Raw genomic sequence first — 12,881 nt, 5'->3', positions numbered from 1 at the left:
TGAAATTAAAATAGCATTACTTTAACATGTAAGTTATGCAAATATTCAAAGTCAAAGAACGATGACTGAGGTACTTGACTGAACAATCTCCATGAAAATGAGATGTGCCAATACTAATACAACTGCATACCAAATACCGTTGATCTGTTATAAGTCGTTCCCTTTAAACAAACCTAAACACAAACATTCACTTGTAAACTATCGTGTAAAAGTCTCAAAGTCAATGAACCATGAAGAGGGGTGGGGCTATATAATCACCATGGAAACGATACTTGCAAATGCCAATAAATTTGCATACCAAATATCATTGACTTAACATTAGCAGTTGATCATAAACTGATCTAATCACAAACTAATACATGTAAACTAAGCAAAAGTTTCAAAGTCGATAGACCATAACTGAGGGGGCGGGGCCAAATATTCTCCATGGAAATGAGATGTGCAAGTCCTTATACAACTGAATACCAATTAACATTGGCCTACCACTAATGGTTCCCCTTGAACGGACCTAATCAAAAACTAATACATGTCAACTAAGCAAAATTTTCAAAGTCAATAGACCATGACTAAGGGGGCGGAGCCATATAATCTCCATGAAAATGAGATATGCCAATGCTTATACAACTGCATACCAAATATCATTGACCTACCACTAGTGGTTCTCCATAAACTGATCTAATCAAAACTAACACATGTAAACTAAGCAAAAGTTTCAAAGTCAATAGACCATGACTGAGGGGGCAGGGCCAAATAATCTCCATGGAAATGAGATGTGCCAATGCTAATACAACTGCATACCAAATATAATTGACCTACCAATTGAGATTCACAATAAACTAGACCTAATTGCAAACTAAAAATTGTTGACGCCGCCGCCGACGCCGGAAACAGCATACCTATGTCTCGCTTTTTTACTCCGTCAAGGCGAGACAAAAATGGATTTTTAAACTATATGAACTAAAATTATATAAAGAAACATAAAGGTTAGTGGGCAAAATTTTTATTGGCATTACATTGATAAAAAGAGGATTCCGAATATCAAACAGAAAGTCAAAAACAAGAGTAGCGAACATCCTTAAGTCATATTCAGGCATTTGCAGATATGTTAATCATATTAGAATTATTCAGTGAAAAAATCACCCCAAGTTTTGATGGGGTTCGTGTTGCTCAGTCTTTAGTTTTCTATGTTGTGTTTTATGTACTGTTGTCTGTCTGTCTGTTTGTCTTTTTCTTTTTTTGGCCATGACGTTGTCTGTTTACTTTCGACTAATGATTTTGAATGTCCCTTTGGCCTTTGGTATCTTTCTCCTCTTTTTTTTAACTACATGTACCAATTGTGTCAAGATACATATTTTTTACACCTAAGACAGGAAACACAGATTTTTTAAGTTAAATAACTCTAATCTTTAGGCGAACAATTTTAAAGGGATCAGAATTAACCCCTTTAAGTTGTGAATGCAATAGCTGCCTTTTCATCAGATCATGGACAATTGAGAGAGAGAGAGAGAGAGAGAGAGAGAGAGAGAGAGAGAGAGAGAGAGAAAGAGAGAGAGAGAGAAAGAGAGAGAGAGAGAGAGAGAGAGAGACTTTGGTTGCCTAACTATCACTTCGACTAATTAAGTTATCTGTATAGAAATGTTTTGTGTCTCTTTGACACATTCCCCATTTCTGTTCTAATTTTTATTTGTGGTCAATAAATCAAAATCACCTGTTAGTTATCAAAAGAATCGGTGCCACATGTGGAGCAGGATCTCCCTTTTTGAGTACCCGATATCACACCAGATTTAGAATGGGATTTGTGTTGCTCAGTCTTTAGTTTAATACCTTGAGTGTTATAGACTGTTGTTTGTCCTTTGGTCTTTTTTCATTTGCTGCCACTCCAGTGTCATTTGTTTTCGTCTTATGAGACTGGAGTCGGTTTCATAAAAGACTAAGATTGGTCGTAAGCCATGAACAACTCAGTATACTTACGATCAGTCTTAGTCGTTTTTGTGAAACTGACTCCTGGATTTACTTTTTGTATCATCCGCCTCACTTGTAAAAGAATTGCTGTTTTAAGGTAAATAAACTGTATATCGCCATCTTGGATTGTAAAATAGTCTAGTTCTTTGCTTAATTCTGCAAATTTTGAGACAGATTGACAATTAATGGGTTATACTGTTTATTGGAATAAAGAAAAATAAGTGATTTATTGCAGTAATCAAACTGATTTATCAAATACCAAATATTTGTGTTTGTTCGAATCAAATTATCAACTTAGCCTTTTAAGGGGGGACAACTCAAATAGTAATTTTTTTTTATAAAATTCTTAATTTTTACTAGTAGCAAGAATACAAGGTCGGTGACACCTTTTTTTCTCTTCATTTCCTAAAAGCATATTTTAAAACCTGTCGTATTTTATCTCATAGATTTCTTTTTATTCACAAAAATGTTTTTTCATGAACAATCTTTGCAAATTTTGGCAATTTTGCACGACTAGTAGCTTGAAAAATAGCATTGTGACACATACTTTTAATTATATTTTTGAAAAATATCATGGAAAAAATGAGAAAATTCTATCTGAAGAAATATATACCAATGATCAACCTTAAAATATATCTAAATTGCAATGGTTGCTAAGAAAGCAACTTGTTTGTATTATCGGGTTGTTTCCTTATTGACGTATATCCTAGTTCTCCAAATAGAAATAAAGTTTGATTTGGATTAAGCATTACAACATTCGGTTATAAATTGCTTTTCAAAACGTATATCTTTGCACACCAACTTTTCTTTTCTGAACAATTTAGTCACGACGAATTGTATATTTATAGATATAGCAGGGCAGTTCAACGACTTTTTATTATTTCTTCATAGAACCGCTTCCAAGTAAAACGTGTATGAAAGATGTGTCATTCAAGAAACAGACAGGTCAAAGTTCAACCTATTCATCGAGATACCCTTCACGTTATGGTGTTGACCACAGTCTATATACAATGTTTCATACGGGTTATGACCAGGATCCATATTGGTGGGTATTCCTTGGAAGACCCTACTCAGTTCATTATGTCGAAATATGGAATAGAAAAACTGTAGGTAAGTAAATTAATCCCTGATGTTTGCAAAAATGTACAAAATTGGGAATAAAAATACTGGAAATGAAAATACCCATATCTATTAAAATAATATTCAATGGTCATGTTATCTTAATATCAATCTGATTAAAATTCAGATCTGTCGTAACTCGCTTACGAGCATAACGAAATCAGAGATATTTTAATTAGATTGTCTGAATATCGAATTGATGATGAATGGCTGATTTGTTCAATGCACTTTGCAAATGATAGCGGATTGTTGAACAAGGTTATACGTGTTATATGGAACTGGGCCCTCGGTCATAAAACTTTACTCAGTACTCCGAGTACAAAAATTGTGCTCGAAACACCAAATCCAGTATTTGGATTAGTTGATTTCTGAGTCTGAGTAGGAAAATCGTGCTCGAAATTTTTAGGACCGCAAGGCCTGAACTTTCTTTTATGAAGAAAAAAACTGTTCGGAAGTATTTAAAGAAGTTTTTGAGACAAGGGGTTAGATGAACTATTAAAACAAACGAGGATGGCAAATCGTCTTAATGCAAACATGATAAAAAAAGGGTGTTTTTACTAAAATACGAAACAAAATCGAAACGAAACGAAATATTTAACGTTTGATAAGTTTACTTAAAAAAATTCTAAAACGTAAATTGAAGGGTAACCAACATTCTCCAAGAAGGTAATGAATCGCAAACAAATTGTATACAGCATTCTCCAAGAAGGTAATGAATCGCGGACAAACAGTTCTAACTGTATACGGCATTCTCCAAGAAGGTAATGAATCGGGGACAAACTGTATACGACATTCTCCAAGAAGTTAATGAATCGCGGTCAACTGTAAACGGCATTCTCAAAGAAGGTAATGAATCGCGGACAAACTGTATACGACATTCTCCAAGAATGTAATGAATCGCGGACAAACTATACTACATTCTCCAAGAAGGCAATTAATCGCTGACAAACTGTGTATACACATGACATTCTCTAAGAAAGCAATGAATCGCTGAATAACTGTATACGACATTCTCCAAGAAGGTAATGAATCGCAGACAAAACTGTATACGACATTCTCCAAGAAGGTTATGAATCGCGGAAAAACTGTATATGGCATTCTCCAAGAAGGTAATGAATCGCGGACAAACTGTATACGACATTCTCCAAGAAGGTAATGAATCGCGGACAAACTGTATACGACATTCTCCAAGAAGGTTATGAATCGCGGACAATATAAAAATCCCAGGACATACACCCTAAAGAACAAAACTCTTTATCTAAATATTTCTTTCTCTTGCATGAAAAAGCACAGATTTGCTATTATGTGTTAGACTGTTAATTTGGAATAAGGAAAAAATATGTGATTTATTGCATTATTTAGACTGATTTAACAAATACCAAACATTTGTGTTTGTTTGAAACAAATTGTCAATTTGACCATTTCAGGGAAGATAACTCAGATAGTAAAATGTTTATAAAGGAATGATAGAGAAATTTTCAATTTTTACTTAGCAAAAAAAAAAGGTCGGTGGCACCATTTTTTATTTCTATTTTTCTAACATTTTCGCTTCTGAATTAAATTTTTTCGCGGGATTTCATGGCCGAAATTTATTTGCACGAACCGTTTGCCTGACCGGAATTAATTTGACATGTGCTACAACAAAAACGACCTCGTAGTTTTGGTCATTGAAATCTCAAGAACCGTTGCGAGTTATGCGGTAAAATTTTGAAAAAATAAAGATAAATATCACAGGTTGAGCGTCCATAAACTTTTCAAAGAGTAATAAGCAGTTTTTCTTTAAAAAAAAAGTAAAATCACAAAAATATTGAACTCCGAGGAAAATTCAAAAAGGAAAGTCCCCAATCAAATGGCAAAATAAAAAAAAAAAAACACACACATCAAACGAATGGATAACAACTGTCATATTCCTGACTTGGTACAGGCAATTTCTTATGTAGAAAATGGTGGATTGAACCTGGTTTTATAGCTAGCTAAACCTCTCACTTATATGACAGTCGCATCAAATTCCATTATATTGACAACGATGCGTGAACAAAACAAACAGACACAATAGGTAAAAATGTCAAAAATAGGGGTACAGCAGTCAACATTGTGTTATCATCTTAATCACCATAAAAACAAACAAATGTAACGAAGAAGCAAAAAAAGGCATACATCAAATTTTAAATCCTCATTTTGCTTATATTATACATTTTATTTATCTATGTAAAATCCACCCATAAAGGATTGAAGGTTTTAAGTACTGGCGTAAAATCGCGCGTTTGAATTTCGCACACGTAGACATAAAATGATTTTGTCGTTCAAAGTATGAGGGGATACATAAATACATAGTCACGTAAAATGGATATAACAAAAAACAGACTTAACAGTAAAAGTAATATTAATAAATAAAATAAAATAATTGTGTGGTACAAAGTATGACGATATACATAAGTACAGAGTGTCAATAACGTAGGTTGATTGACTCGGAAGATAATTTTTGACATTGCGTACCGTATACATGGTATGTACGGTTTGACCCACAATTTGCAACATTTTTTAAGCAAACGTGTGTTTCAAAATGCTATTTCTATCAGCCACTGACATATATTGTAATGACTTGGCCAGGCGAAATTCCTTTCAAATTAAAACATGTGTTTGTACTTTCAAGCACCTACTTTCGGCTACGAGTCGATTTTTTGGCTATTTTAAAGTTTGACACCGGTTCTCACCTTTCTAATTCAATTCATTATGCTTTCAGTGTTCTATTCATTCCGTTTTCCCAGTGTTCAACCATTTTTATTTATGTATAATCGAGATAACTTATGTAGTTAAATTTCACTTTCGTACATCAGCAGCCATTTCCGGCACAGTGATTTTTGTGTATTGATTATGCAAATTAGGTTGACTGTGTATAACCTCAGGTGAACTTTATGTACCACAACCGCAAAACAGTGTATGAATACTATAGCGATTGTAGATCGATTTTTACATGATTATTGTATTAAAACGGTATTAATTATGATTGTTAATTGTACTAAGATGATTTTTATGTTCCGTAAACATATCGTTTACGTTTTAATGTACTTAATTCTAGCAATCGGGGATTCTTTTTCGTACTTGTCAGGCCCGTTTCCAGTTTCCCGTTCGTTTCCCCGTTGCAACCTCGTTTAAACCGTTCGTTGCCCTGTTAAGCCCATCGGAGTATAAAAACCCTGCACCCGTTTGCCGGAGGCTCTTCCTCCTAAGTCAGACCTACAGATACGTTGCCAGATTTTCGGTCAGTTTTTACTGTCGTATATTTCACATTCGCTGAAGTTCTTCATATTTTTATCATGAATTTCATGAGATTTTAACCCTTTCGCCGATGAGTCCCGGTTTACCGGGATTCACGCTTCAGACAGTTGACGATGAGTCCCGTTCTACCGGGATCGGATTACCTCTTTTATATTTCCCGCTCAAAACAGTGTAAAAACGAGTAATCTTTCTTTGTTGAATACCCGGATGAAAGTGTAAACATGGCGCTTCCGTTTGTTGAAAACCGTGTCAAAATCAGAGCAAATTTACGGAATTTACTAGAATTTGAAATGAGGGAACATTTTTTTTGAAAGAATATGGAAGAATTGAAGCCAAACTAATATACTTTTTTGACATAAAATGTCGTTTTATGTACAAAACACTTGGAATGGACATCGGTCAGTGAAAGGAATTTGTACAGCCTCATTAAATTTTTCAAAATTTTGCAGTTTTGGGTTAAAAAATTACGATTTTGGTTCAAAGAGCAGAATTTTGAGAATTTCACCTAGATAATGCCGAAAATTTGAAAATTTGAATATTTTATGAAGAAAAAAATATCAAAACATGAACAAAACTGTGAACATGGTGTTAGTGAATGAAATAAAGACACAAATAACTACAGACAAGTTTTTATTGACATTTATTATGAATATCTCCCACTTGAGTAATAGTAGCAAGGGAAGCCATCGTCTCAGTGTAGCTTCTGTCTGGGCAGCTATCGGTGAAAGGGTTAAGCAGTTTCACTGCAGTTTAGAATATTTGGCTTTTTAAATACACATTCGTGTAGTTTTTCAATTGTTTAGTGCAGTTGACTTTTCTAAATTACCAAATATTTGGACATTTTCTGTTCACTATAAGTCTAGTATTTTGGACTTAGATCAGAATCAAAAATGGATTTAATTCAATTGTAAATATAAATAGCGGGTCTATTTGTTCAGGCTAGTTTTCATTTGCTAACCTGTTTTCTTTGAGACAAAACGGAATAAAGTTACATGCCTTCCCCATCCCCCATTTCCTCTCCATTTTTTGGTTAAGACATATTGTTAAGTATCTTGTTTGCTGAGTTGCTCCAGTAATCAGAGAGAACATAAATAATTTCTGTATACTTTCTAAGATAGGAATAGTAAGAAGCTAGGACAATTAAATTACTCTTTTAAATACTCTCAATCTCAAATGTGATTGAAGTCTGCCTTCCTGTGCTTACTCCAGGAGGCTGAGGTTAATTGAATAATAACAAAGTACGGTTATTTTAAATATATAATTTATTACATGATATATATATGTAAACAAAGATATGATATATAAATTATTGGGTAGTTGGTTGAACACTGTGGCAAATAACTGGATACATTAATAGTTAGGAATATATTTATACTTCCAAAAAGTTGTTAAAACTGTAATTTGGTTCACTGTGATATCTGTATGAAATGCTTTACCAATAATACAAAATTATGCTCTTAAATATCTTATTTATTCATCAGTAAACTTACATAATAGTAGTCCAACTTGGTCTCTGGTTGTTGATGTCATAACACTGTCTCATGGGAGAATAGACCCTCTTGCTACGCCTAGACAAGAGCCTATTTGATTGTCAGACAGAAGGTATTCATTTGTGTGATAGTCTGTTGGTACCGTTCCTTGCGTTTCCACTTCTTGATTGATATGTTGACAATTTAGAGGTTCATCCTCTACCTTACAGAGGCAATCTGTTCTATAAACTACATGACAGGAGTGTGTTCATTTCCACAGACTAGAGCGTATTTGAATGTTCCTAACCCTTTTTGTTCCCCCCTATATGAGTTATTCACTCGTTTTAATATTGAGATTAAATATTTCCGAGGTGTTTTGACCCCTTTGACCTAGTTAAAATCCCTCCCCATGAGATAATTACCTCTTAATAAATAATAAAGATAGGACACCGTGTTAAAACCATTCTCTGTCTTAGACTAGCTATTTCTAGTCTATTAAGGTCCCCTGTGTACCTGTAAACGCAGGTGGTGGCAGCATAGTTAAAGAGACACCTGTCAGGCCAGTTATTACAATATAACTTCTTACGGTTTGGAAAGAAGAAAGAAAACTCGAGTCCGATAACGGACAATAACTCTTCCAGACGAGTTGACAGTTGTATAATATCCCGCACGTTGATGAGCGATCATGAGCTAATTAAAAATATATTTTAACTGCAGTAATAATCGATGGGACTTCTTTACTTTATGACTTCACTCCAGTTATGCCTTAAAATTCTTTCACATGTGAATGAGATGAAGCTTTCTAATAAATAAAACAAAAGCAAATAAAGCCGAGAAGTGCACTTTTTTTTTAAAGTTCTAAATCCATGAAATTTCCCATAAATGTGATCTGTGTCATGGGGGTAGTATAATATAAAAAATATTTAAACATAAATAAATGAACTATAAATAAGCAAACATTCAGCTGTTTCTCAAGAAAAAAAAGCCTACTGAAAAAAAAAAATGAAAATTATAAAAAAATAAAATCTAAACTATTTAGTCAAAATTTAGGATGTATAAGACAACATATTATTGACAACGACATAAACTGATGTTTGTTATAGCAGCACGAATAAATACCAAAGGCTAAAAATTCATTATTTTTATTTTTTTTTAATCATAGTTAAATTAATTAATCACATGCAGTAGAGGTAAAGATTTTATTTTGATTGATTTTTTGTGTTTTAACGCAACTTTTAAGTACCGCTTTTGAGCTATTTCGTGGCGGCCAGTTTTTATTGGTGGAGGAAGCCGGAGAGCTTAGAGAAAACCACCGACCTTCGATAGGAAAACTGACAATCCTAGTCAATTAAGATTGGAGTCGAATGCACCCGCACGAGCGGGGTTCGAACTCACAACCTCAGTGTTGACTGGCTAGTGATTACAGTAGTAACTACTTAGACCACTCGGCCACCGAGGCCCCTCGTATAGGTAAAGAAGATAATATATGCAAACAACAACTACTGGCCGTACTGGTTACAGTATTATTTATACTCATGATATGCACACACAGCTGCAAGTCACTGAAAACTATTGTCAAAAAAGGGAAAGGATAAACATTTGAAATGTATGTTTTACTGCAGAATGCTTCAGTTTTAAAATTCATTTATGGAAAGCTACATAAGGAAGTAGGTGAGCTGATAGTGTGTAATAACATTTGGAAGCTGTGAAATTTGTTTTATTTTCAGTGTATTATGCTGGCTTGAATAGGAGGATTCATATCAAAACCCAATTTCTAAATTGAGTGAGGATAATGGAAACTTATTTTTTTTTCAATTTTCTGTTTATCTTGTTGGGTTATTTAATGGAAGGGTTTGTCAAAAAAATAGATAAAATTACTAGAGTGAGGTTGTTATACTATATCCAGTCTATTGATTAATCTATTACATCCAGCAGCAAGTGTTACTTACATATAAGCCTATATATTAATGTTGTATGAAGATACCTGCTTACATATACTAGTCCAAAAAACAGTTTAAATTTAACAAGCTGACTTACAAGGTAACAGACAACTGGAAATGAAACTCATGACCCTACTCTGGTCCCATTTTTCCGACTACAAATTGATCAGTTTTTTCTCCAACTCCTTACTGCTATATGCCTGGCTTCTGATGGAGAAAAGCAGCAAATACCATTTGAAGTCTTTTTTTTTTTACACAAACGAGGTGTTTTCTAGTGTCAAAAATGGTTGTTTATATTAGCATAAACCAAGTGAAAAATTCAAAAAAATATGACAATATTTGCATATTAAATGCACAAATTAACAAGACATCTAGGATACAGTAGCGATATACACGTGTTATATCCAGAACACTCAGTAGACCCAAAACCCTCTTGCCAAAGAACAGTTGCAACCTTAAAAAAATATGTGGGAACAGGCCTTGGTCTTGAAATCCATTTACATGTATACCATTTATGCAGTAACTTATAATATGGCAATCAGCAAATGCTTTTCCATAAATTTTTAAATTGTACAACATCAAAGCCGCAACCATGATCCTATAGTCTACTGATATGGGTAGAATTATTTTGAAATGCTTACATTTGCAAAAAAGGATATTTAAAATTTTGTACAAATTGTAAATATAACTTTAGGCACTGGCCATTCATCTTTTGTGTTTGTGAGCGACATGAAGGGGAATAATTAATTATGTTCCTTCATAATTTTAAAAACAAAAATTAAACAACTATTGTTTTCAGCAACATACAGGAACAGTATTATTTTACAAAAGTTAATAAAGCCACCTTAAGATTAATCAGTAGAAACAAACAACCCCTTATATTATTTCACTTTGGATCAAAATTCACTTCCCTTCAGAAACAAATATTTATTTCCCCTTCCCTTCTAAAACAAATATTTTTTTCCCTTACTTTCTAAAACAAATTATTTTTTTCACTTCCCTTTTTTGACAATAATGAGAATGAAAACAATTTCTTCATAACAAAATCATCTTGTCCTCTTTCAATTTTTTTTACTCTCTCTGTCAACAGAATTTGTTTTACAAAACAACTTTTAAAATTAGTGTATGCTGAACTAAAATAAAGACTTTTAAAAACCTCTGTTAGATAAGATAAATCATGGAAACTAATGTATACTCGATGAAAATACAAATAATATTGAAGCATATTGTCTCATCTTTCGAAACCACTTTTCTGTTAAATAATAAAGCACTGAGATGTAGCAACACGTGTTTTTATGAACCGCACTATTTATAGACTCACCTGTCAATTTTGTCAATATTCGGTTCTATTTTAACCCTTTCACCGATAACTGCCTAGACAATGTAATACCAGTGACGATGGCTTCTCTGAAGAAATATCATAAAATATGACCACCTAATTTCTAAACATCACCACACCTTCATTTTTTGAGATATCGTCATATTTTTTTTTCCCTTAGAGAGAGATAACTCAAGACCAAAATTTGTCATCATTTTTACCTTTAAAATCGGGTGACATCGCATAGGTAAGGTAAAATGCAATTAACAGGTAAAATAAATTTATTAAAGAAACTAACCATTAAAAACATACAATATATGATTAAAATTCACAATCAAGTATTAAAATCATTTGTTTAGTATCATTTCATAATCTGAGGTAATTTTTAAGGTATAACTTGATATATTTCTGATTACAGGTGAGCACAGGTAAATACAGGTAAATGTAAACGAGACAGCAAAATTCAGGCTATGATAATGCTTTTGTATATAAATGAATTTATGTAAAATGAATAAAATCATACGACCTTCTTGAGCATTTAGTGTTTTTTGTAGATCATTGACTAGAACAGGTAAAAAATTGATTGGAACATGTAAATATTTGACTATTTACATTGTCAAGCATTGTATGCGGCCCATAATACGGCTTTCAATGCTAAACGCATGTACCATTTGTACTGCTTGGCACTTTTGGGTAAATGACAAATTTAGTCATTTCTGTCCACACCACCCATTTGATTGTTATAGTCCTGTACAACAGAGGGACAATTTACATTTTCAACTACACCTTGTTTATTACGACGTCCAATTTGAACAGTTACTGGTTTGTGAACTGTAGAGAGAAAGTGAACAAGACGCTTATCTTTCCAAACACAAGCTTAAATGTTGTCAGACATTTCCCATCTAAACTGGCCTCTTTGTAACTGTTTATCCTCAACTGTAGACAAAGTTTCGGGATTTCCTTTACGGTTACTCCTTATCGTGCCCACCATACCTATACCACGAGCCCTCAAGTTGAAAGCCAGTACAACGCTTGTGTAAAAATTGTCGGTATATACAATGTGACCTTTCTACTCCATACCTTTTGTTAAGTTTAGTACAACAGCAGCTGTTAGCCCAAGATTTTCACCTTCAAACTCACTGTTACGTGCAATGTAAATTTCAAAACGAAAACTATATGCAGTCAGAGAATCACAAAGTAAGAACGCTGTGATGCCCCATTTGTTCGGTTTGTCTTTTATGTATTGTTTGATGCCTAATCTTCCTTTAAAGGAACCGTACATTCATCAATAGATACGTTTGAGCAGGATAATATTTCCCTTCAAACTTTTCTTGTAAATAATCAAGATAAGGTCTAATTATATACAACCGGTCTGTTTTATCGGCCAAGTCATCATCATAAAAATGTAAATATCTACTTATTTGTACAAATCTACGATACTGAAATGCTTTAGAAAACCCAGGAGTTGCAAAAATCCACTTGTCTGGATTTTGACAAGTATCTTTCAAGTCTAGGACTATTTACACCCATAAGAGTAGCCAATTTAATTCCAAAATATGCCTTCATTTCAAGTAATGTTATGTCCGTCCATTTTCCTTTGTTATGCTCAGGGTAACTTTCAATTTTGGTAGTTGCGTTTTTCTGGGTCCATTCACAAATTTATTTAAATAGTTCATCAGTAAAAAATAACTGAAAATAGTCCAGGGCTTCCATCCAGCACTCTACGTGGACCAGAAATGCTAGTATATATTCCAAGTTTTGAATGTTAAACTCGACATTTTGAAAGTTCAGTGG

At 33.5% G+C, this 12,881-nt stretch overlaps 1 long non-coding RNA gene across 1 annotated transcript in view; it reads left to right on the top strand.

The window, feature by feature from the left end:
* LOC127718458 (uncharacterized) overlaps positions 1 to 12,881 on the top strand; it is an 80,127-nt gene that overhangs the window by 19,977 nt on the left and 47,269 nt on the right. The window contains exon 3 of the long non-coding RNA XR_007989841.1: positions 2,854 to 3,072. This is a non-coding gene — a long non-coding RNA (uncharacterized LOC127718458). The remainder of the gene's footprint in view (positions 1 to 2,853; positions 3,073 to 12,881) is intronic.

This window comes from Mytilus californianus, unplaced genomic scaffold, assembly GCF_021869535.1.
Source record: "Mytilus californianus isolate M0D057914Y unplaced genomic scaffold, xbMytCali1.0.p SCAF_10, whole genome shotgun sequence".
Classification (NCBI taxonomy): Eukaryota; Metazoa; Mollusca; class Bivalvia; order Mytilida; family Mytilidae; genus Mytilus; species Mytilus californianus.
The sequence above is the reverse complement of the archived record's forward strand: the minus strand, read 5'-3'. Positions and strand labels throughout refer to the sequence as shown.